Source organism: Thalassophryne amazonica, chromosome 10, assembly GCF_902500255.1.
Source record: "Thalassophryne amazonica chromosome 10, fThaAma1.1, whole genome shotgun sequence".
In the NCBI taxonomy this organism is placed as follows: Eukaryota; Metazoa; Chordata; class Actinopteri; order Batrachoidiformes; family Batrachoididae; genus Thalassophryne; species Thalassophryne amazonica.
In genome coordinates this window covers 29,806,850-29,827,794 of record NC_047112.1, presented here as the reverse complement: position 1 = coordinate 29,827,794, position 20,945 = coordinate 29,806,850, and the positions used below count along the sequence as shown (strand labels likewise).

General features: G+C 44.8%; 1 protein-coding gene across 1 annotated transcript in view; it reads left to right on the top strand.

The window, feature by feature from the left end:
• Window positions 1-19,767, top strand: part of lhx4 (LIM homeobox 4) — a 37,252-nt gene extending 17,485 nt beyond the window's left edge. The window contains exons 7-8 of the transcript XR_004563013.1: window positions 2,520-2,522; window positions 19,758-19,767. The gene's annotated coding sequence lies outside the window, so the exon portion shown is untranslated. The remainder of the gene's footprint in view (window positions 1-2,519; window positions 2,523-19,757) is intronic.
• The last annotated feature ends 1,178 nt before the right edge of the window (window positions 19,768-20,945 follow it).

Below are 20,945 nucleotides of genomic sequence, written 5' to 3'. Positions count from 1 at the left end.
TTTGTCAGATAAACCAGCTAAGGATTTCCTCATGAATTATTAATTATTTGATGTTCCCAACACCAACTAGTGTTAAGCGGAGTGTTGGTGAGCGGCCACTGTGGGCCTGACAGCTGGACGGCTGCTTCTTACGACTCAGGCCACATCAGCTGCAATTAGCACGAGCTGGTCGCTATAAGGTGCTCGTAAATCAACAAACAGTTTGATATTTCCTGTGTGAGCATGTCATTCGATATAATGAATGTTTTCCTTAAAGAACGTATCACCAGGATCCTATAACCATTCCTATGTTATCTATCAAATACAACAACCAATTTGACAGACAACAAAAAAGAAAGAAGTAATTATCATTTGTAAAGGTTGACTCAAACCAGTTTTGTTCAGTCTGTGTTGCCTCAGAACGTGACATCATAATTGTTGTAAATTTTGTACAGTTTGAAAATGTGTTAGTCGTCTTGTTTCATGAGCGCTATTTATGATTATGATTATTATTATTGCCATGTGTCTTTGAAAAAGATGTAAAAGAGAGCACTGAATTTATTCATTTATGCCTTCTGTGTAATGGTATGAACTGTGTACAGTCAAATCTATATGAGGAAAATAAAGCGGAATTGTCTTTGGGTTACTTTTGGGCACATTTTTCTTAAAGGGGACATGTTATGAAATTTTTCTGTGAGTGAATGTGAGTCACCAGAGGCCTCATTTATAAATGTTCTGTACACAGAATCAGAATCGCCTTTATTGTCATGGTAATTTACACCGCAACGAGATTTGAGTGCAACTCCAAAAGGTGTTTTTTCCAATTGTTAGCCAAATAAAAGATAATGAAATTTAACAAAATAAATTATTTAAATATATGTAAAACATATGTATGTGGACAAAAGTAAAATGTAAAATGAGAATTATGTACGACTGTGTAATGATACTGCATGGGAAGATATTGCACATGGGTACAGATATTGCACAAGAACTTTGAAAATTGCAGATTAATGTGGTTTGTTATTGTTCAGTGCAGTGATTGCTCTGTGGAGAAAGCTGTCCCCGAGTCTGTTTGTCCTAGTTTTGATTGGTTGCTGGGGTGGGATGTATCTTTGATGATGCTGGCAGCTCTGCTGAGGTAGCGAGAGCTGGCAATGTCCTCCAGGCTGGGCAGAGAGCAGCTAGTGATCCTCTGGGCCGTTTTGATCACCCTCTGCAGTGCTCTCCTGTCTGTGGCTGAGCACCCCCGTACCACGCTGTGATGCAGTACGTTAGGATGCTCTCGATGGTGGCTCTGTAGAACAACACCAGCAGCTTCTCCACCAGCTTGTTCCTCCTGAGCACCCTCAGGAAGTGGAGTTGCTGCTGGGCTTTCTTCACCACCACTGTGGTGTTGGCAGTCCAGGAGAGGCTGTTAGAGAGCTGCACTCCCAGGAACCTGATGGAGCTGACCCTTTCCACACAGTCCCTTGGATGTAGAGCGGGGCTGGGTCAACCCTATTCTTCCTGAAGTCCAGGATTATTTCTTTTGTTTTTATGGTGTTCAGCGGCAGGTTGTTAGCTGAACACCACGTTGTCAGTCAGTTGACCTCGTCTCTGTAATCAGACTCATCCCCCCCCCCACTGAGATGAGCCAACCACGGTGGTATCATCCGCAAACTTTATGATGGTGTTTGAGAGATGGGTCGGAGAGCATCTTGAGTGTAAAGGGTGACAGGAGGGGGCTCACATAAAACAGCCTTGAGGGGAACCGGTGCTGAGTGTGATGGTGGAGGAAAGGTGGGGACCAAGTTTCATGGACTGTGGGCGGTTTGTGAAGAAGTCCTTGATCCACTGGCAGATAGGGGTGGAGATGCCCAGATGTGTCAGTTTCTGGACCAGGATCTCCAGAATGATGTGGTTGAAGGCTGAGCTGAAGTCCAGGAAGAGCATCCTCACATAGCTCCCCTGGTGCTCCAGGTGGCTCAGCGCGGTGTGGAGAGAGCTGTGGTGATAGCATCCTCTGTGGAGCGGTTTGCCCTGTAGGCAAACTGGTGGGGGTCCAGAGTGGGAGGCAGACAGGCCCTGATGTGCTGAGAGACCAGTCTTTCAAAGCATTTCATGACCACAGGCGTAAGTGCAACAGGCCTGTAGTCATTTATGCTCTCCACTGCTGACTTCTTTGGGACTGGGATGATGGTGGAGGATTTGAGGCAGAGTGGAATGATGGCCTGCGACAGGGACAGGTTGAAGATGCAGGTGAAAACTCCAGCCACATTTTCACATGCATGCATTGGATTTTATAAAGGAAAAATGTGCAGTGAGAATGTGTGCACATCATGCATCCTTCAGAAAATACACATATATGTTTTTCAGAGCAAATGAAGTCTGATATGATGAATTGCAAATTAATAGTATAGCAATGTGCAGTGTAACTAAAAACAAAGAGGCCAATATCACAGAACTTACATTTGTTATTGATCAGACATATTTCTGTTCCTGCACACACACATATATTATTAATGTGTCCAATTTGCCATTCCCACACTGTATTGTAAAAGATCGTATACCAATTTTTTTCAACCCTCTTATTATTTCTATATTAATGTGTCAATTTCCTCCTGTATTTGTCCCCATTTCGTGGCTTACATTCTGTTTATGATCCAAAAACTGACCAAGAAATGAAACACATTTCCTTTAGTCAGAGGATTGTCAGTTTCACATTCAGTGAAATTGCACATCTTCTGCATTTTTTTTTCAATTTTATTGCTGTGTTCTTCACTGTGTGATGGAATGGTTCATTTCTTAAATGGCAAGTACAGAAATATTTTACATGCAAATGATTATTTGAGGTGTGATTCGGACAAACGACCTCCCCGATCTAAACCCGTGCAGTCGTTTGTTATAGGACTTCTGTAGTAATCATGGACTGTCCAAAACGAACACCATGTTCGAACATAAGGATGCGCATAAGTGTACATAGTGTCAAAGCACTCTAAGCCGAAGGTTGATGATCAATTTTGTGATCATATCATTGAATCTGAGGCCGCTTGTTCTGGACACTTTAGAGAGGGGCAGTGCTGCCAACTGATCACCATCTGGGTGGGGGAAGACTTTGAACAGACCTGGTAAGTCTGAAAGGATAGTGCGGCTGAACTGGGAATGTCTGGAGGAGCCCACTGTCCATGTGATCTTCAACCCATACCTCCGGCAGAGCTTTTCTGGCATCCTCGTCGACGTTGGGGGGATTGAACCAGAATGGGCAATGTTCAAAGCTTCCATTGCTGAAGCTGCAGCAGGTAGCGGTGGACTGAAAGTCTTAGGTGCCTCAAGGTACAGTAACCCTCGAACAGCGTGGTGGACACCGGTGGTCAGGGAAACAGTCCGCCTGAAGAAGGAGTCTTTCTGGGAGTCTTTATCTTGGAGGACTTTTGTAGGCAGTTGTAAGGTACCAACAGGCCTGAAGGATGGCAGCTTCTGTTGTGGGGAAGCAAAGCAGCGAATGCGGGAAGAGCTCAGAGCAACCACGGAGAAGGACTTTTGGTCAGCACGAAGGACCATGCGGCACTCTTCAGGAGAGGAAAACGGGGAACAATCCAAGCTGTATACAGTAAGGATGGGACTCTGTTGACCTTAACTGAGGAGGTAATTGGGCGCAAGAAGGAACACTTTGAGGGACTCCTGCATCAGACTGGAGCTCCCGCTGTAGTAGAGGCAGAGCTAGAAGCTGAAGGGGGATCAACATCAATTTCCCTGGTGGAAGTCACAGAGGTAGTCAAACAGCTCTACAGTGGCAAAGCCCTGGGGGTTGATGAGATCCATCCAGAAATGCTGAAGGCTCTGGTTGTGGAGGGACTGTCTTGGATGAGACATCTCTTCAACATTCAAATCAAATCAAATCGAATCAATTTTATTTATATAGCGCCAAATCACAACAAACAGTTGCCCCAAGGCGCTTTATATTGTAAGGCAAAGCCATATAATAATTACGGAAAAACCCCAACGGTCAAAACGACCCCCTGTGAGCAAGCACTTGGCAACAGTGGGAAGGAAAAACTCCCTTTTAACAGGAAGAAACCTCCAGCAGAACCAGGCTCAGGGAGGGGCAGTCTTCTGCTGGGACTGGTTGGGGCTGAGGGAGAGAACCGGGAAAAAGACATGCTGTGGAGGGGAGCAGAGATCAATCACTAATGATTAAATGCAGAGTGGTGCATACAGAGCAAAAAGAGAAAGAAACACTCAATGCATTATGGGAACCCCCCAACAGTCTAAGTCTATAGCAGCATAACTAAGGGATGGTTCAGGGTCACCCGATCCAGCCCTAACTATAAGCTTTAGCAAAAAGGAAAGTTTTAAGCCTAATCTTAAAAGTAGAGAGGGTGTCTGTCTCCCTGATCCAAATTGGGAGCTGGTTCCACAGGAGAGGAGCCTGAAAGCTGAAGGCTCTGCCTCCCATTCTACTCTTACAAACCCTAGGAACTACAAGTAAGCCTGCAGTCTGAGAGCGAAGCGCTCTATTGGGGTGATATGGTACTATGAGGTCCCTAAGATAAGAAGGGACCTGACTATTCAAAACCTTATAAGTAAGAAGAAGAATTTTAAATTCTATTCTAGAATTAACAGGAAGCCAATGAAGAGAGGCCAATATGGGTGAGATATGCTCTCTCCTTCTAGTCCCTGTCAGTACTCTAGCTGCAGCATTTTGAATTAACTGAAGGCTTTTCAGGGAACTTTTAGGACAACCTGATAATAATGATTTACAATAGTTCAGCCTAGAGGAAATAAATGCATGAATTAGTTTTTCAGCATTACTCTGAGACAAGACCTTTCTAATTTTAGAGATATTGCGTAAATGCAAAAAAGCAGTCTTACATATTTGTTTAATATGCGCTTTGAATGACATATCCTGATCAAAAATGACTCCAAGATTTCTCACAGTATTACTAGAGGTCAGGGTAATGCCATCCAGAGTAAGGATCTGGTTAGACACCATGTTTCTAAGATTTGTGGGGCCAAGTACAATAACTTCAGTTTTATCTGAGTTTAAAAGCAGGAAATTAGAGGTCATCCATGTCCTTATGTCTGTAAGACAATCCTGCAGTTTAGCTAATTGGTGTGTGTCCTCTGGCTTCATGGATAGATAAAGCTGGGTATCATCTGCGTAACAATGAAAATTTAAGCAATGCTGTCTAATAATACTGCCTAAGGGAAGCATGTATAAAGTGAATAAAATTGGTCCTAGCACAGAACCTTGTGGAATTCCATAATTAACCTTAGTCTGTGAAGAAGATTCCCCATTTACATGAACAAATTGTAATCTATTAGATAAATATGATTCAAACCACCGCAGCGCAGTGCCTTTAATACCTATGGCATGCTCTAATCTCTGTAATAAAATTTTATGGTCAACAGTATCAAAAGCAGCACTGAGGTCTAACAGAACAAGCACAGAGATGAGTCCACTGTCTGAGGCCATAAGAAGTTCATTTGTAACCTTCACTAATGCTGTTTCTGTACTATGATGAATTCTAAAACCTGACTGAAACTCTTCAAATAGACCATTCTTCTGCAGATGATCAGTTAGCTGTTTAACAACTACCCTTTCAAGAATTTTTGAGAGAAAAGGAAGGTTGGAGATTGGCCTATAATTAGCTAAGATAGCTGGGTCAAGTGATGGCTTTTTAAGTAATGGTTTAATTACTGCCACCTTAAAAGCCTGTGGTACATAGCCAACTAATAAAGATAGATTGATCATATTTAAGATCGAAGCATTAAATAATGGTAGGGCTTCCTTGAGCAGCCTGGTAGGAATGGGGTCTAATAGACATGTTGATGGTTTGGATGAAGTAACTAATGAAAATAACTCAGACAGAACAATCTGAGAGAAAGAGTCTAACCAAATACCGGCATCACAGCAGTCAAAGATAACGATACGTCTTTGGGATGGTTATGAGTAATTTTTTCTCTAATAGTTAAAATTTTATTAGCAAAGAAAGTCATGAAGTCATTACTAGTTAAAGTTAAAGGAATACTCGGCTCAATAGAGCTCTGACTCTTTGTCAGCCTGGCTACAGTGCTGAAAAGAAACCTGGGGTTGTTCTTATTTTCTTCAATTAGTGATGAGTAGTAAGATGTCCTAGCTTTACAGAGGGCTTTTTTATAGAGCAACAGACTCTTTTTCCAGGCTAAGTGAAGATCTTCTAAATTAGTGAGACGCCATTTCCTCTCCAACTTACGGGTTATCTGCTTTAAGCTGCGAGTTTGTGAGTTATACCACGGAGTCAGGCACTTCTGATTTAAAGCTCTCTTTTTCAGAGGAGCTACAGCATCCAAAGTTGTCTTCAATGAGGATGTAAAACTATTGACGAGATACTCTATCTCACTTACAGAGTTTAGGTAGCTACTCTGCACTGTGTTGGTATATGGCATTAGGGAACATAAAGAAGGAAACATATCCTTAAACCTAGTTACAGCGCTTTCTGAAAGACTTCTAGTGTAATGAAACTTATTCCCCACTGCTGGGTAGTCCATCAGAGTAAATGTAAATGTTATTAAGAAATGATCAGACAGAAGGGAGTTTTCAGGGAATACTGTTAAGTCTTCAATTTCCATACCATAAGTCAGAACAAGATCTAAGATATGATTAAAGTGGTGGGTGGACTCATTTACATTTTGAGCAAAGCCAAACGAGTCTAATAATAGATTAAATGCAGTGTTGAGGCTGTCATTCTCAGCATCTGTGTGGATGTTAAAATCGCCCACTATAATTATCTTATCTGAGCTAAGCACTAAGTCAGACAAAAGTTCTGAAAATTCACAGAGAAACTCACAGTAATGACCAGGAGGACGATAGATAACAACAAATAAAACTGGTTTTTGGGACTTCCAATTTGGATGGACAAGACTAAGAGTCAAGCTTTCAAATGAATTAAAGCTCTGTCTGGGTTTTTGATTAATTAATAAGCTGGAATGGAAGATTGCTGCTAATCCTCCACCTCGGCCCGTGCTACGAGCGTTCTGGCAGTTAGTGTGACTCAGGGGTGTTGACTCATTTAAACTAACATAATCATCCTGCTGTAACCAGGTTTCTGTAAGGCAGAATAAATCAATATGTTGATCAATTATTATATCATTTACTAACAGGGACTTAGAAGAGAGAGACCTAATGTTTAATAGACCACATTTAACTGTTTTAGTCTGTGGTGCAGTTGAAGGTGCTATATTATTTTTTCTTTTTGAATTTTTATGCTTAAATAGTTTTTTGCTGGTTATTGGTAGTCTAGGAGCAGGCACCGTCTCTACGGGGATAGGGTAATGAGGGGATGGCAGGGGGAGAGAAGCTGCAGAGAGGTGTGTAAGACTACAACTCTGCTTCCTGGTCCCAACCCTGGATAGTCACGGTTTGGAGGATTTAAGAAAATTGGCCAGATTTCTAGAAATGAGAGCTGCTCCAGCCAAAGTGGGATGGATGCCGTCTCTCCTAACAAGACCAGGTTTTCCCCAGAAGCTTTGCCAGTTATCTATGAAGCCCACCTCATTTTTTGGACACCACTCAGACAGCCAGCAATTCAAGGAGAACATGCGGCTAAACATGTCACTCCCGGTCTGATTGGGGAGGGGCCCAGAGAAAACTACAGAGTCCGACATTGTTTTTGCAAAGTTACACACCGATTCAATGTTAATTTTAGTGACCTCCGATTGGCGTAACCGGGTGTCATTACTGCCGACGTGAATTACAATCTTACCAAATTTACGCTTAGCCTTAGCCAGCAGTTTCAAATTTCCTTCAATGTCGCCTGCTCTGGCCCCCGGAAGACAATTGACTATGGTTGCTGGTGTCGCTAACTTCACATTTCTCAAAACAGAGTCGCCAATAACCAGAGTTTGATCCTCGGCGGGTGTGTCGCCGAGTGGGGAAAAACGGTTAGAAATGTGAACGGGTTGGCGGTGTACACGGGGCTTCTGTTTAGGGCTACGCTTCCTCCTCACAGTCACCCAGTCGGCCTGCTTTCCCGGCTGCTCGGGATCTGCCAGAGGGAAACTAACGGCGGCTAAGCTACCTTGGTCCGCACCGACTACAGGGGCCTGGCTAGCTGTAGAATTTTCCACGGTGCGGAGCCGAGTCTCCAATTCGCCCAGCCTGGCCTCCAAAGCTACGAATAAGCTACACTTATTACAAGTACCATTACTGCTAAAGGAGGCCGAGGAATAACTAAACATTTCACACCCAGAGCAGAAAAGTGCGGGAGAGACAGGAGAAGCCGCCATGCTAAACCGGCTAAGAGCTAGTAGCTGCGCTAAGCTAGCGGATTCCTAAAAACACGCAAAGTTAATAACGTGTAAATAATTTAGTGGTGATTCAGCAGAGGGAGTGCTTTAGTTAAGGCACGTGAAGATAACACTGTGAAACAAATCGTTATCTAGGTAACTAGATCAATCTAACTGCGCAGATTAAACAGCTAACAGATACAGCAAAACACCGCTGTGCTCCGGAACAGGAAGTGATACAATACCGCAGTGAGAGCCAACCACCAGTAGAGGCAAGCAAGAGCCCCACATTGTGTGTAGATCTGTGACTGTGTCAAAGGAGTGGGAAACCGGCGCCTGACAAATATTTTAAAAAGAGGGCCAGAGAGTGTGTGCCAACTAGAAGGGCATCACACTACTCAGCTACCCTGATAAAGTCTACTCCAAGGTGCGGTTAAGGAGGGTTTGGCTGATAGTTGAACTTCAGATTGAAGAGGAATAATGTGGGTTCCGTTCTTGTCGTGGAACAACTGACCAGCTCTTCTTTCTCACAAGGATCCTGGAGGGGGCCTGGGAGCATGCCCACCCACTCTACACGTGTTTTGTCGACTTAGAGAAGGTTTATGATCAGGTACCCTGGGACATATTTTGGGAGATGCTGCGGGAGTATGGAGTGAGGGAATACCTTCTCAAGGCCATCCAGTTTCTGTACTCACAAAGTGAGAGCTGTGTTCAGGTTCTCAGCAGTAAGTCAGACTCATTTCCGGTGCAGGTTGACCTCTATCAGGGCTATGCCTTGTCACCAATCCTGTTTGTGATATTCATGGACAGGATATTGAGGCGTAGTCAGGTGAAGGAGGGTCTTCAGTTGTTGGCTCAGGGTCTCATCACTGTTTTTTGCGAATTATATGATCCTGCTGCCATCATTGGCCTGTGACATCCAGTACTCACTGGGTCAGTTTGCATCCAAGTATGGAGGAGCTGGGATGAGGGTCAGCAGGAAACCGATGGATTGCCTACTCCGGGTGGAGATTGAAGTCTTGCCCCATGTGAAGGAGTTCAAGTACCTTGGGGTGTTCCTTATGAGTGAAGGGTCAATGGAGCATGAGATTGGCTGGAGAATCGGTGCAGTAGGGATGGTATTGCATTCGTTCTCCCGTACTGTTGTGAGGTTGAGCCAAAAGGTGAAGGTCTCGATATACCAGTCAGTCTTAGTTTCTACTCTCACCTATGGGTTGGGAGTAGAAATGACCGAAAGAACTAGATTGCTGGTACAAGCAGCTGAAATGGGTTTCCTCAGGAGGGTGGCTGGTGTCTCTAGCCATCTGAGATGGTTCAGACATTTGGTAAGGATGGCCCCTGTGTGCCTCCCTAGGGAGGTGTTCCAGGCACGTTCATCTGGGAGGAGACCCCGGGGAAGACCCAGGACTAGGTGGAGAGATTATATCTCCACACTGTCCTGGGAAAGCGCCCATATTCCACAATCAGAGGTAGTTAATTTGGCCCGGGAAAGGGAAGTTTGTGTCCACTGGTGGAGCTGTTGCCCCCACAACCAGATAAGCGGTTGAAGATGAGTGTGATGAGGGATTATTTGAAAGTGTGTTCACAAATGAAATAAAATTATCAGTCCCACAATGAAATTTTAATTTTTTTCTTCAGTATTTCCCAGGTGCCTTTTTGCAGGGCAAAAATTTTTGAGCACAGCATTTCTAAACATTCTAGTTTTATTTTGGATGCTTAATATTATTTTATGTTGCGCACACAAAATTATTTCACAACAACCAAAAACTACCAGGGTCAAAATTATTAGTTTGTTTTTTTAGCCATATCACAAACACTTGTGCAGTGATGTGCTTTAACTTTGCAAAGCTCAAAGCTTGAAAAATCAAGTTAAAATTGGGGGTTTTCTTCCAGATTACATGCAGTGTAAAAACTTCAGTAAGGGTTTGATCTGTTCTTATGAAAGCATCAAAAGTAATCATTTTAGACTTGAGAAAAAGAATGATTGATACTCACAAAGCAGGAGAAGGGCATACAATGTTATCACAGCATTTCCAAGTGTGAAGAACTGGAGTAAGAAGTATCATCAAGAAATTCAAAGAGATCCACTCAGTACAAAACAAACCTGGCAGAGGTAGGAAGTGAAAGATCTCAAAGACTCTGGAAAGAAAACTCTTTAGAGATGTGTCTAAAGACCCCACAACAACCGCCAAGACACTAAATGAATGACCTAGCCAAGCTGGGAATTGTAGCCTCAAAAAAAGACAGTCATTAGAGCCCTGGACAGGAATGAGCTATGAGGTTGCAAACCAAGAAAAACTCCACTTCTGCAGAAAAGACACCTTCAAGCCAGACTGAAGTATGCTAAGGACAACCTGGAGAAAGACTGTGCATATGGAAGTGTGTCCTTTGGTCAAAAGAGACAAATTAGAACTCTTTGGCCGTAAAGACATTACTGTGTTTGGAAAAAGAAGGGAGAGGTGTATAACCCAAAGAACATCAACCCCACAGCCAAACACAGAGGTGGCAGTATTACAGTGCATCCAGAAAGTATTCACAGCGCTTCAATTTTTCCACATTTTATGTTAGAGCCTTATTCCAAAATGGATGATATACGAGGTCTATTAGAAAAGTATCCGACCTTATTATTTTTTTCAAAAACCATATGGATTTGAATCACGTGTAATTGCGTTAAACAAGCTTGAACCCTCGTGTGCATGTGTGAGTTTTTCCATGCCTGTCGGTTGCGTCATACACCTGTGAGCAGGCTTTGAGTGAGGAGTGGTCCATCCATCGGCGGATTTTCATTGTCAGGAAATGGCGGAATGATTTGGGCTTTTTTTCCATCTGAATTTTTTCAGAAACTGTTAGAGACTGGCAGCTGGAAACCATTAGAGAAATTTATCTGGCTTTCGGTGAAAATGTTACGGGCTTGGTAGAGAATAAGGAGTGTTACTGTCGCTTTAAGGACGGCCCCCAGCGGCTGTGGGGTGTGCCGTGCTCTGAAGCCGCCATCGACAGGCTGAACGACCATTTCATTTCTAAACGGATGGCTGTCTGGATCCGTGACCATCGTGTGCCATTTCTCTGGTTATCACAAGAGCTGGACATCAACCATTTTCCGGCAGATTTCACTTTTAACAAGAGATTTTGTCATGGAAAGCCGAGCGGAGGCTTCGCGCGTCACGATGGATTCGCTACTGGAGTGAGACAAAACCACCTCCGTTTTGGTCTCACAGAACGGCTTTGAGATGGCGTTCAGACAGCTGTCGGTGGTTTTTCCATCGAGTGATTATCCGAGAAATTGTGGATGTGCCTGGACATGCCAGAACATGTCCCGTGAGGCTTCATCACGGCGTTGCTGTGCGCCATGCGGCACCGCCGCAACGCACGAAGCCTCCGCTCCCCTTTCCATGACAAAAACCCCTGTAACAGTGGAATGTGCCGTTCATTTCCAAAGTGGACGCTGTGTTTTATCCGGGACGTCGTCTGACTAGCACAGGAATTGTGAAAAGACGTGGACATCAGCACTTTTTCGGCACATTGAGACAGACGTGCGGAGGAATTCCGCGCGTTGCGGCGGTGCCGCATGGCGCACAGCAACGCCGTGATGAACCCTCACGGGACATGTTCTGGCATGTCCAGGCACATCCACAATTTCTCGGATAATCACTCGATGGAAAAACCACCGACAGCTGTCTGAACGCCATCTCAAAGCCGTCCTGTGAGACCAAAACGGAGGTGGTTTTGTCTCGCTACTGTTATGTGTCGGACGCAGCCCGGAGAACCGACCAGCGTTTGAAGGACCCAGTATAAAATAAGCAGAGCACGGTACAAAGGATAACTAAATTTAATGACATAACAGTGATGTGAAAAAAGACAACAAATGAGTGCGCGGTCTGGCGTGGTGGATAAGCGGTGCGCTCCCAGCAGCACTAACGGTCCGGAGCCAGAAACAGTTCGGACCCAAGGACCCCGCCGACACCCCCCAGGTGGCCGCGACAAACCGAGTCTGTGAAAGAAGAAATCATCATGTGAGTCCACACTCCACACACAGAGAGACCACTCAAAGGTGTACATACACAGCAAACACTTCCTGGCTTAATCACTAATCAGCTTCCACCCTGCAGGCATGGAACACCCCGTTCACATAACTCAACTGCAGTGGAAGCTGATTAAACGACTAACATAACAGCTCAATATAATAAGGTGTGAGCGACACCACATTTACTGACTGTACAAATGTTAGTCACAAAACCTAACGTACCTCAGGAAGTGTGCTGACGAGCGTGAGACCTCACCCCCTCCTCTTTCACAGACCATGCATCAAACCTGGACGTTCTCTGCATCCACTGATGATGAGATGGCTCTCGAGACGACGATCTCACCCGTCTGGTCACAAGGTCGAGTCTCTGGCAAATACACACTGTGTACTCCAGACTTAAATGCCACCATGCTCCAATCCGTGTAGATGCACCACAGCTGTGAGTCCTGACGAGCTGCACTTGATCAGCCTCAGGTGATCAGGGTGAGGTCCTGGTAACTCAGCCACACAGCCACTCAGTCCTAAACGCAAGCCACCTGGAAGGAAAAACAAAAGACAGGACAGAAGACAGAAACAAAAGGCAGCCAGGCCCCCCCAGCCATACAACAGCTCCAGTAGCGAATCCATCGTGACAATGAAAATCCGCTGAGGGGGTGGACCACTCCTCACTCAAAGCCTGCTCACAGGCGAATGACGCAACCGACAGGCGTGGAAAACTCATGCATGCGCACGAGGGTTCAAGCTTGTCTGACGCAATCACACGTGATTCAAATCCATATGGTTTTTGAAAAAAATAATAAGGTCAGATACTTTTCTAATAGACCTCGTATATATTTTTTCTACACACAATACCCCATCATGACAATGTGAAAAGTTTTTTTATACATTTGTGTAAATTTATTAAAAATGTAAAAATATAAAAAAAGAAATCACACGTACACAAGTATTCACAGCCTTTGCTGTGAAGCTCACAAATGAACTCAGGTGCATCCTGTTTGCACTGATTATCCTTGAGGTGGTTCTACAGCTTAATTGGAGTCCATCAGGGGTAAATTCAGGTGACTGAACATGATTTGGAAAGACACACACCTGTCTACATATAAGGTCCCACAGTTGACAGTGCATGTCAGAGCACAAACCAAGCATGAAGTCAAAGGAATTGTCTGTAGACCTCCGAGACAGGATTAACTTGAGGCAAAAATCTGGGGAAGGGCAGAGAAAGTTCAGATCCGGGTGGGATTCCGATGGGAGACTAGTCAGGATTGACGGAAAGATGAATGCAGTAATGTACAGAGACATCCTGGATGAAAACCTGCTCCAGAGTGCTCTTGACCTCAGACTGGGGTGACAGTTCATCTTTCAGCAGGACAATGACCCTAAGCACACAGCCAAGATATTAAAGGAGTGGCTTCAGGACAACTCTGTGAATTTCCTTGAGTGGCCCAGCCAGAGCCCAGACCTGAATCTGATTGAACATCTCTGGAAAGATCTGAAAATGGCTGTGCATCAATGCTCCCGCCATCCAACCTGATGGAGCTTGAGAGGTGCTGCAAAGAGGAATGGGCAAAACTGCCCAAAGATAGGTGCGCCAAGCTTGTGGCATCATATTCAAGAAAACCGGAGGGTGTAGATGCTGCCAAAGGTGCATCAACAAAGTCTTGAGCAAAGGGTGTGAATACTTATGTACAGGTGATTTCTTAGTTTTTGATTTTGAATAAATTTGCACAAATTAAGAAAAAAAAAACCTTTTCATGTCATTATGGGGTGTTGTGAATAGAAGTTTGATGGGAAAAAAATGAATTTACTCCATTTTGGAATAAGGCTGTAACATAATATGTTGAAAAAGTGAAGCGCTGTGAATACTTTCCAGATGTACCGTATGCTGTGGGGATGCTTCAATGCTTCTGGAACTGGGAACCTCCTCTAGGTGGAATGAAGAAAGGAAGGTACGTGAAGACTTGAATACCTGAATGACCCAAAAACACAAGTCGCTCCTAGTGAGGATCTACCTCCAGAAGACCAAAGTGAACATTACTGACTGGCCTGCACAAAGGCCTGACTTGAATCCCATTGAAAACCTGTGGGGTGAACTGAAGAGCCCCATGGTAGAAGAACATAAAATGTGGAGGAGTTTGAGAGATTTGCCAAAGATGACTAGGCTGGGGTGGGATTCCTCAGGAGTCATATCTGAGACTTACTGAAACCTACAACAAACGACTGCAGGTTGTTATCCAGCAAAAATGACACACAATCTCTTAGCAACAGGGGTTAATAATTTTACCTTGGTAGTTTTTCATTTTTGTAAAATCATTTTGTTTCTGTACGGAAAATAAAATAATGTAAGCATCCAAAATAAAAGTACAATGTTTAGAAAAGCGGTCTTGAAAATTAATTGCTCTGTTAAAAAGCACTTGGGACAATTTTGAAGAAAACCTTACGTTTCAGAAGGTGGTGGGGGGGGGGAGCATGAAGCAGAATGCAAGACTAACAAATAAAATATAAAAATACAGTTAAGGAGTTAATACTGACTCTCTGGTATTTGATGTACATATGTAGTCAGATGATGCTTTCAAAAAATAAAATAACTAAAAAAATCAGCTCTATTTTTGGGTGCTTGTTCCTTTAAATAGAAAGGAGCTGCTGATTCCCACTACCTGAAATCACCCCTATCATATTGAACTGTAAAATGTAGATAAAAACACATTTGGCTCAATGCGTCTCTTTTAATATGCTGATCTCCATCACCACTGGCTGCACTAATGAATGTGAGCATTTCAGATGAACTCTTGTCAATATGTAAAAGAAAGATATCTCCTGTAGGCATTTTTATTATTTTGCCTTATTGAAATACTCTCAGAGACAGTTAACCCGTAAATTCATTTACCCATTGAGAGCATTTACCACACACTTAGGCCTCTATTGAATTGTGGAGATCCATTTAGTACCACCAACAGACAGTGGTCAGTCAGTTAACAGTGATTGATGCTGCTTTCCTCCCTCGCTGCCTGGGCGGGGGTGACAGGAAAGATGCATGGAGAGAAAGAAGATAGAAAGAGGAAAAAATAAAACGAGAGGAGTAAACAGCTGCCACGCTGGCTGTTGGCATCACTGATCCGCTCTGTGCTTAAGAGACGCAGCAGCAGATTGTTGCACACTTAAAGCTTTCCGTAATCCTCATGCTGTTAACTAATGGTATGCTGCTTTGTGAAATATGCTTTGTGGTCAGGCAAAGAGGGAATATAGGTCTCATGCCGGCACTTATCCTGCATGGCAATATGTCAAGCTGCTAAATAGACTGTGCTTAAAGGGGTCGTATTGTGCAAAACATTTTACAGTTTAAAATGTTGTGAAAAGTGTCAAATATGTCATCAAAGTTCAACATTTGTACATGCAGAGAATCTGCAATGAGCAAAAAATTTGACTATAACAGCTTGTTTTAGACATCCGTGCCATATATGAAGTGAATTTGTGAGTGGTGTCATTTTGGCAAAATACATCTGCATTGAAAAACCAGAATATTGTGAAAGTTCAGTATTTTTTATTTTTTTTTGTCAGCTATTTCAGAATGTGAAATTTTATAGATTCGTGACACATAGAACAAACAAAATAAACTAAAAAATAAACTAAAATAATGAAAGAATAAATGTCAGTAATCAAAAGTACAGTATAACTACAATACACAACAAAGCCAAATTAAATAGATTAAATAAATAATTAAATGAATAAATAAAGAGCATACTCTAATGAGAGTTATATATGTTTTTTCCTCTTTAAGAAGCATTTTTTTTTTAACCGATGTGACTCATAGTCATGTGTGAATTATACTCTGGAAAATAAGGTAAGTTGTTTCAATGAATGCGAACTTTAACTAGAGTTGTGGTCGGACGTTCACATACACGAAGTGTATATAAATGTCTGCCCACAACTGTATATCACCTTTATATATCGCTACCTAGTTAACTTCAAGGAACACTTTCTGAGTTGGGAATCCTTACACTACACCTTTATTAGCTTCAATGGAAGGAAGGTATAAATTATGTAAATCTGACCTCCAGCTTCTGAGTTGTCATCATAACTGAATGCAGCATAAGACCTTTTTCAGGAGGGAGAGTGGGCGTGGCTTGCAGCAGCTCCTTTCCTCTGTACAGCCCTAAACGTGATTTGAGATTGACTCACATCAGTGTCTGTGAGGTATATTTAGTTAGATAACGCCTAAATAGATCCTTGTCATTTAATTGGCGGTCTGTATGTCACATGATATTGATCATTCATCCCATCTGCCACTGTATTCCATTTACCGTGCAAATTTGGTTCCATACATTTTGTATCATTGCATGCCGCCACATGCTCACACTAGTGGCAGTGGCACTTAGCTTAAATACAGACAGCGGCTTGACAGTGCTGAGACTCGCTGGGTAATGGAAAGCAAGGCTGGGTGTGCTGAGGGGGCTCAGGAGCGAGTCGGGGGATGATGTCGCGAGAAAGTAGGGATTCTCTGGTCGGCACAGCAGGCTCCGTCAGATGATGCCTGGGTGAGACGGGGCATCTCAGTCTCGCTACCGAGCTTTGGTGGACACCATAGGACCAGGAAGGGCATAAGTCCCTTTCTCTTGTTTGCAAATTAATAAAATATCAAAAGACAAGGATCTATTTTAGGTGTTATATAAAACAAATAATGAATGTTGTTTTCATTCATTCAATGGTAAGAATATTTCATGAGGCAACAGATGGAATGTTCCATCTTTCAAGTCATATTCTATATTCCATATATATATATATATGACCCCTTTTAATGTGCCTTTTACATTGTAATTAGCAACACTCGCTGCATTACTGAAAGCTTCCAGGATGCATTGGATTTATAGCCCGTAACTACGGCGTTAGGCTAACTATTTATGGAATTATAATGAAATTACAGCACACACAGTGTACAGCTGTATGAAACTCATTTGTATGCGGCAACGTGCAGCATTTGTCTGAGAGCGAGCGATCCTAACCCAAACTTAAGTGCTATCGATTCCTTTGTGTTTTAGCTATTCCTGTTACATTATAAAAACAAAAAGCAAAGCGTCAGCCTGGTTGGGAGTTTGCACGTTTGCATAAAATGCTTGAAATTGAGCAGGTTTTTATTTAAGCATTGATTGGCTGAGCTACAGGCATTAATGGATAGGCTCTAATAGTGCTGCCTTACAAAGATAAAGAGCCACACAGACAGTTAGGATAATTTACACACCACTTACAGCTCTAGTATACAAATAAATCTGCGATAACTCCACCACTGTTGCTTTTGCGAAGATGACAAAAAACAAGCACAAATGCCATTATCATCGATCGCGGGGCTTTTATTATAAACCTCCTGAAGGAAACAGTTTTCTTTTAGCTCTGAAGGGAAAAGAGAATAAATTAACATGCAAAAACAGATAGGATTCGTTTTGGTCTCCCAGTCAATCTCGCGCCGTCGAGACAAGGTATTTTTCTCCCCAAATGACTCCATCCGCCCTGCAGTGAACAATGATGTGCAGCATGACGGAGTGAGTCTTAAAGAGCAGCTGGAGTCAAAGAGAGGCTGCTCAATGACACCCTCAAGGTTGTGAGCTCAATGCTGTTTTAATGTGAAACTGGGCCTTTTCCACTCAATAACCATCCAGCTGCACATATCAGATAAATGACAGGTTACCAAAGGAGGGTTCGTGACCTCGTGCAGGATACCATGAGACATATCCAAGTGATGATAATTTGTTTGTTGTATTGATGACCTTGGCCTCCGGCGGTTTAACTACATCTACGTGCAAAACCAAACCTCGTGCAGCAGCAAGAGTGTCCGTCTCTTTCTGGTGTCAGTGGGAAGCTGGTGGGTTATGAGCTGCAGAGCTGTGAGTGAATGCACAGTGGAGATAAGGGCAGGACATGTGTGGGAAAGGCGGGGTTAGGGTTTGCAATAAGTGCTGGTCAAAGCAGTGACATGGTATTGCTTTTACAGCGGAGAGGTAAAAGATGAGAGAGGGAGTGTTCAGAATGATGAGAGAGAAAGAGGAGGAGGAGGAGGAAGGAGCTCTGCTGGTGTTCATTAGGGAAAAGGGAACATATGAACACATCTGTGTTTATACACTCTAAGAAATAAAATTGCTGAATTTAATTGATAAAGTTAAAGTAACTTTTTCCACATAACATTGTCAATTAAGTGCAAAACAATATTGTAGTTGAAATTAATTAAATCAAATGAAACATCCGTCCATCTATCCATCCATCCATTTTCTTCTGCTTTATCCGGAGTCGGTCGCGGGGGCAGCAGCTCAAGCAAAGCCGCCCAGACCTCCCGATCCACACACACCTCCCCCAGCTCCTCCGGGGGAACCCCAAGGCATTCCCAAGCCAGCCGAGAGATGTAATCCTTCCAGCGTGTCCTGGGTCTTCCCCGGGGCCTCCTCCCAATGGGACATGCCCGGAACACCTCTCCAGCGAGGCATCCAGGGGGCATCCGGAAAAGATGCCCGAGCAATCTCAACTGACTCCTTTCGACGTGGAGGAGCAGCGGCTCGACTCCGAGCTCCTCCCGAGTGACCGAGCTCCTCACCCTATCTCTAAGGGAGCGCCCAGCCACCCTGCGGAGGAAACTCATCTCGGCCGCTTGTACCCGCGATCTCGTTCTTTCGGTCATGAGCCAAATCTCATGACCATAGGTGAGGATCGGAACGTAGATCGATCGGTAAATCGAGAGCTTTGCCCCCCTACTCAGCTCTCTCTTCACCACGACGGTCCGATACAGCGACCACATCACTGCAGACGCACCGATCCGTCTATCAATCTCACGCTCCATCCGTCTCTCACTTGTGAACAATACCCCGAGATACTTAAACTCCTCCACTTGAGGCAAGGACACTCCACCGACCTGAAGAGGGCAAAGCACCTTTTTCCAGTCGAGAACCATGGCCTCGGATTTGGAGGTGCTGATTTTCATCCTGGACGCCCCACACTCGGCTGCAAACCGCCCCAGTGCACGCTGAAGGTCCTGATTTGACGAAGCCAACAGAACCACATCGTCCGCAAACAGCAGAGACGAGATTCTGTGGTTCCCAAACAGGCCCCCTCTACACCCTGGCTGCGCCTAGAAATTCTGTCCTTAAAAATAATGAACAGAACCAGTGACAAAGGGCAGCCCTGGCGGAGGCCAACGTGCACTGGAAACAGGTTTGACTTACTACCGGCAATGCAAACCAAGCTCCTGCTGCAGTTGTACAGGGACCGAATAGCCCTTAGCAAAGGACCCCGGACCCCGTACTCCCGGAGCACTCCCCACAGGGTGCCCCTAGGGACACGGTCGAACGCCTTCTCCAGATCCACAAAACACATGTGGACTGGTTGAGCGAACTCCCATGAACCCTCGAGCACCCGATGGAGCATGTAGAGCTGGTCCAGTGTGCTGTGACCAGGACGAAAACCACACTGCTCCTCCTGAATCCGAGGTTCGACCATCGGTCGAATTCTACTCTCCAGTACTCTGGAATAGACCTTACCGGGGAGGCTGAGGAGTGTGATCCCCGTATAGTTGGAACACACCCTCCGGTCCCCCTTCTTAAACAGAGGGACCACCACCCCGGTCTGCCAATCCAAAGGCACTGTCCCCGATCGCCACACGATGTTGCAGAGGCGTGTCAGCCAAGACAGTCCCACAACATCCAGAGACTTAAGGTACTCAGGACGGATTTCATCCACCCCAGGAGCCTTGCCACCGAGGAGCTTTCTAACCACCTCGGTGACTTCTGCCTGGGTAATGGATGAGTCCGCCTCTGGGTCCCCAGTCTCTGCTTCCTCTTCAGAAGACGTGGCGATGGGATTGAGGAGATCCACCGCCCAACAACATCCCCAGTCAGGGTCAACAGCTCCCCACCCGCACCGTAAACAGTGCCGGTGGAGAGCTGCTTCCGCCTCCTGAGGCGTTGGACGGTTTGCCAGAATCTCTTCAAGGCCGACCGATAGTCCTCCTCCATAGCCTCCCCGAACTCCTCCCAGACCCGAGTTTTTGCCTCTGTGACCACACGGGCTGCGGCACGCTTGGCCTGCCGGTACCTGTCAGCTGCCTCTGGGGTCCCACCTACCAACAAAGATAAGTAGGACTCCTTCTTCAGCTTGACGGCATCCCTTACTTCCGGTGTCCACCACCGGGTTTGGGGATTGCCGCCGCGACAGGCACCAGAGACCTTGCGACCACAGCTATGAGCGGCCGCATCAACAATGGAGGTGGAGAACATGGTCCACTCGGACTCCATGTCTCCAACCTCCCCCGGGATCTGGGAGAAGCCCTCCCGGAGGTGGGAGTTGAAGACCTCGCTGACAGAGAGTTCCGCCAGTCGTTCCCAGCAGACCCTCACGATACGTTTGGGCCTGCCAGGTCTGACCAGCTTCCTCCCCTCCCAGCAGATCCAACTCACCACCAGGTGGTGATCGGTCGACAGCTCTGCCCCTCTCTTTACTCGAGTGTCCGAGACACGTGGCCGAAGGTCAGATGATACGACTACAAAGTCGATCATCGACCCCTGGCTCAGAGTGTCCTGGTGCCACGTGCACTTATGGACACCCTTGTGCTCGAACATGGTGTTCGTGATGGACAAACTGTGACTAGCACAGAAGTCCAACAACTGAACACCACTCGGGTTCAGATCGGGGAGGCCATGCTTCCCGATCACCCCCCTCCAGG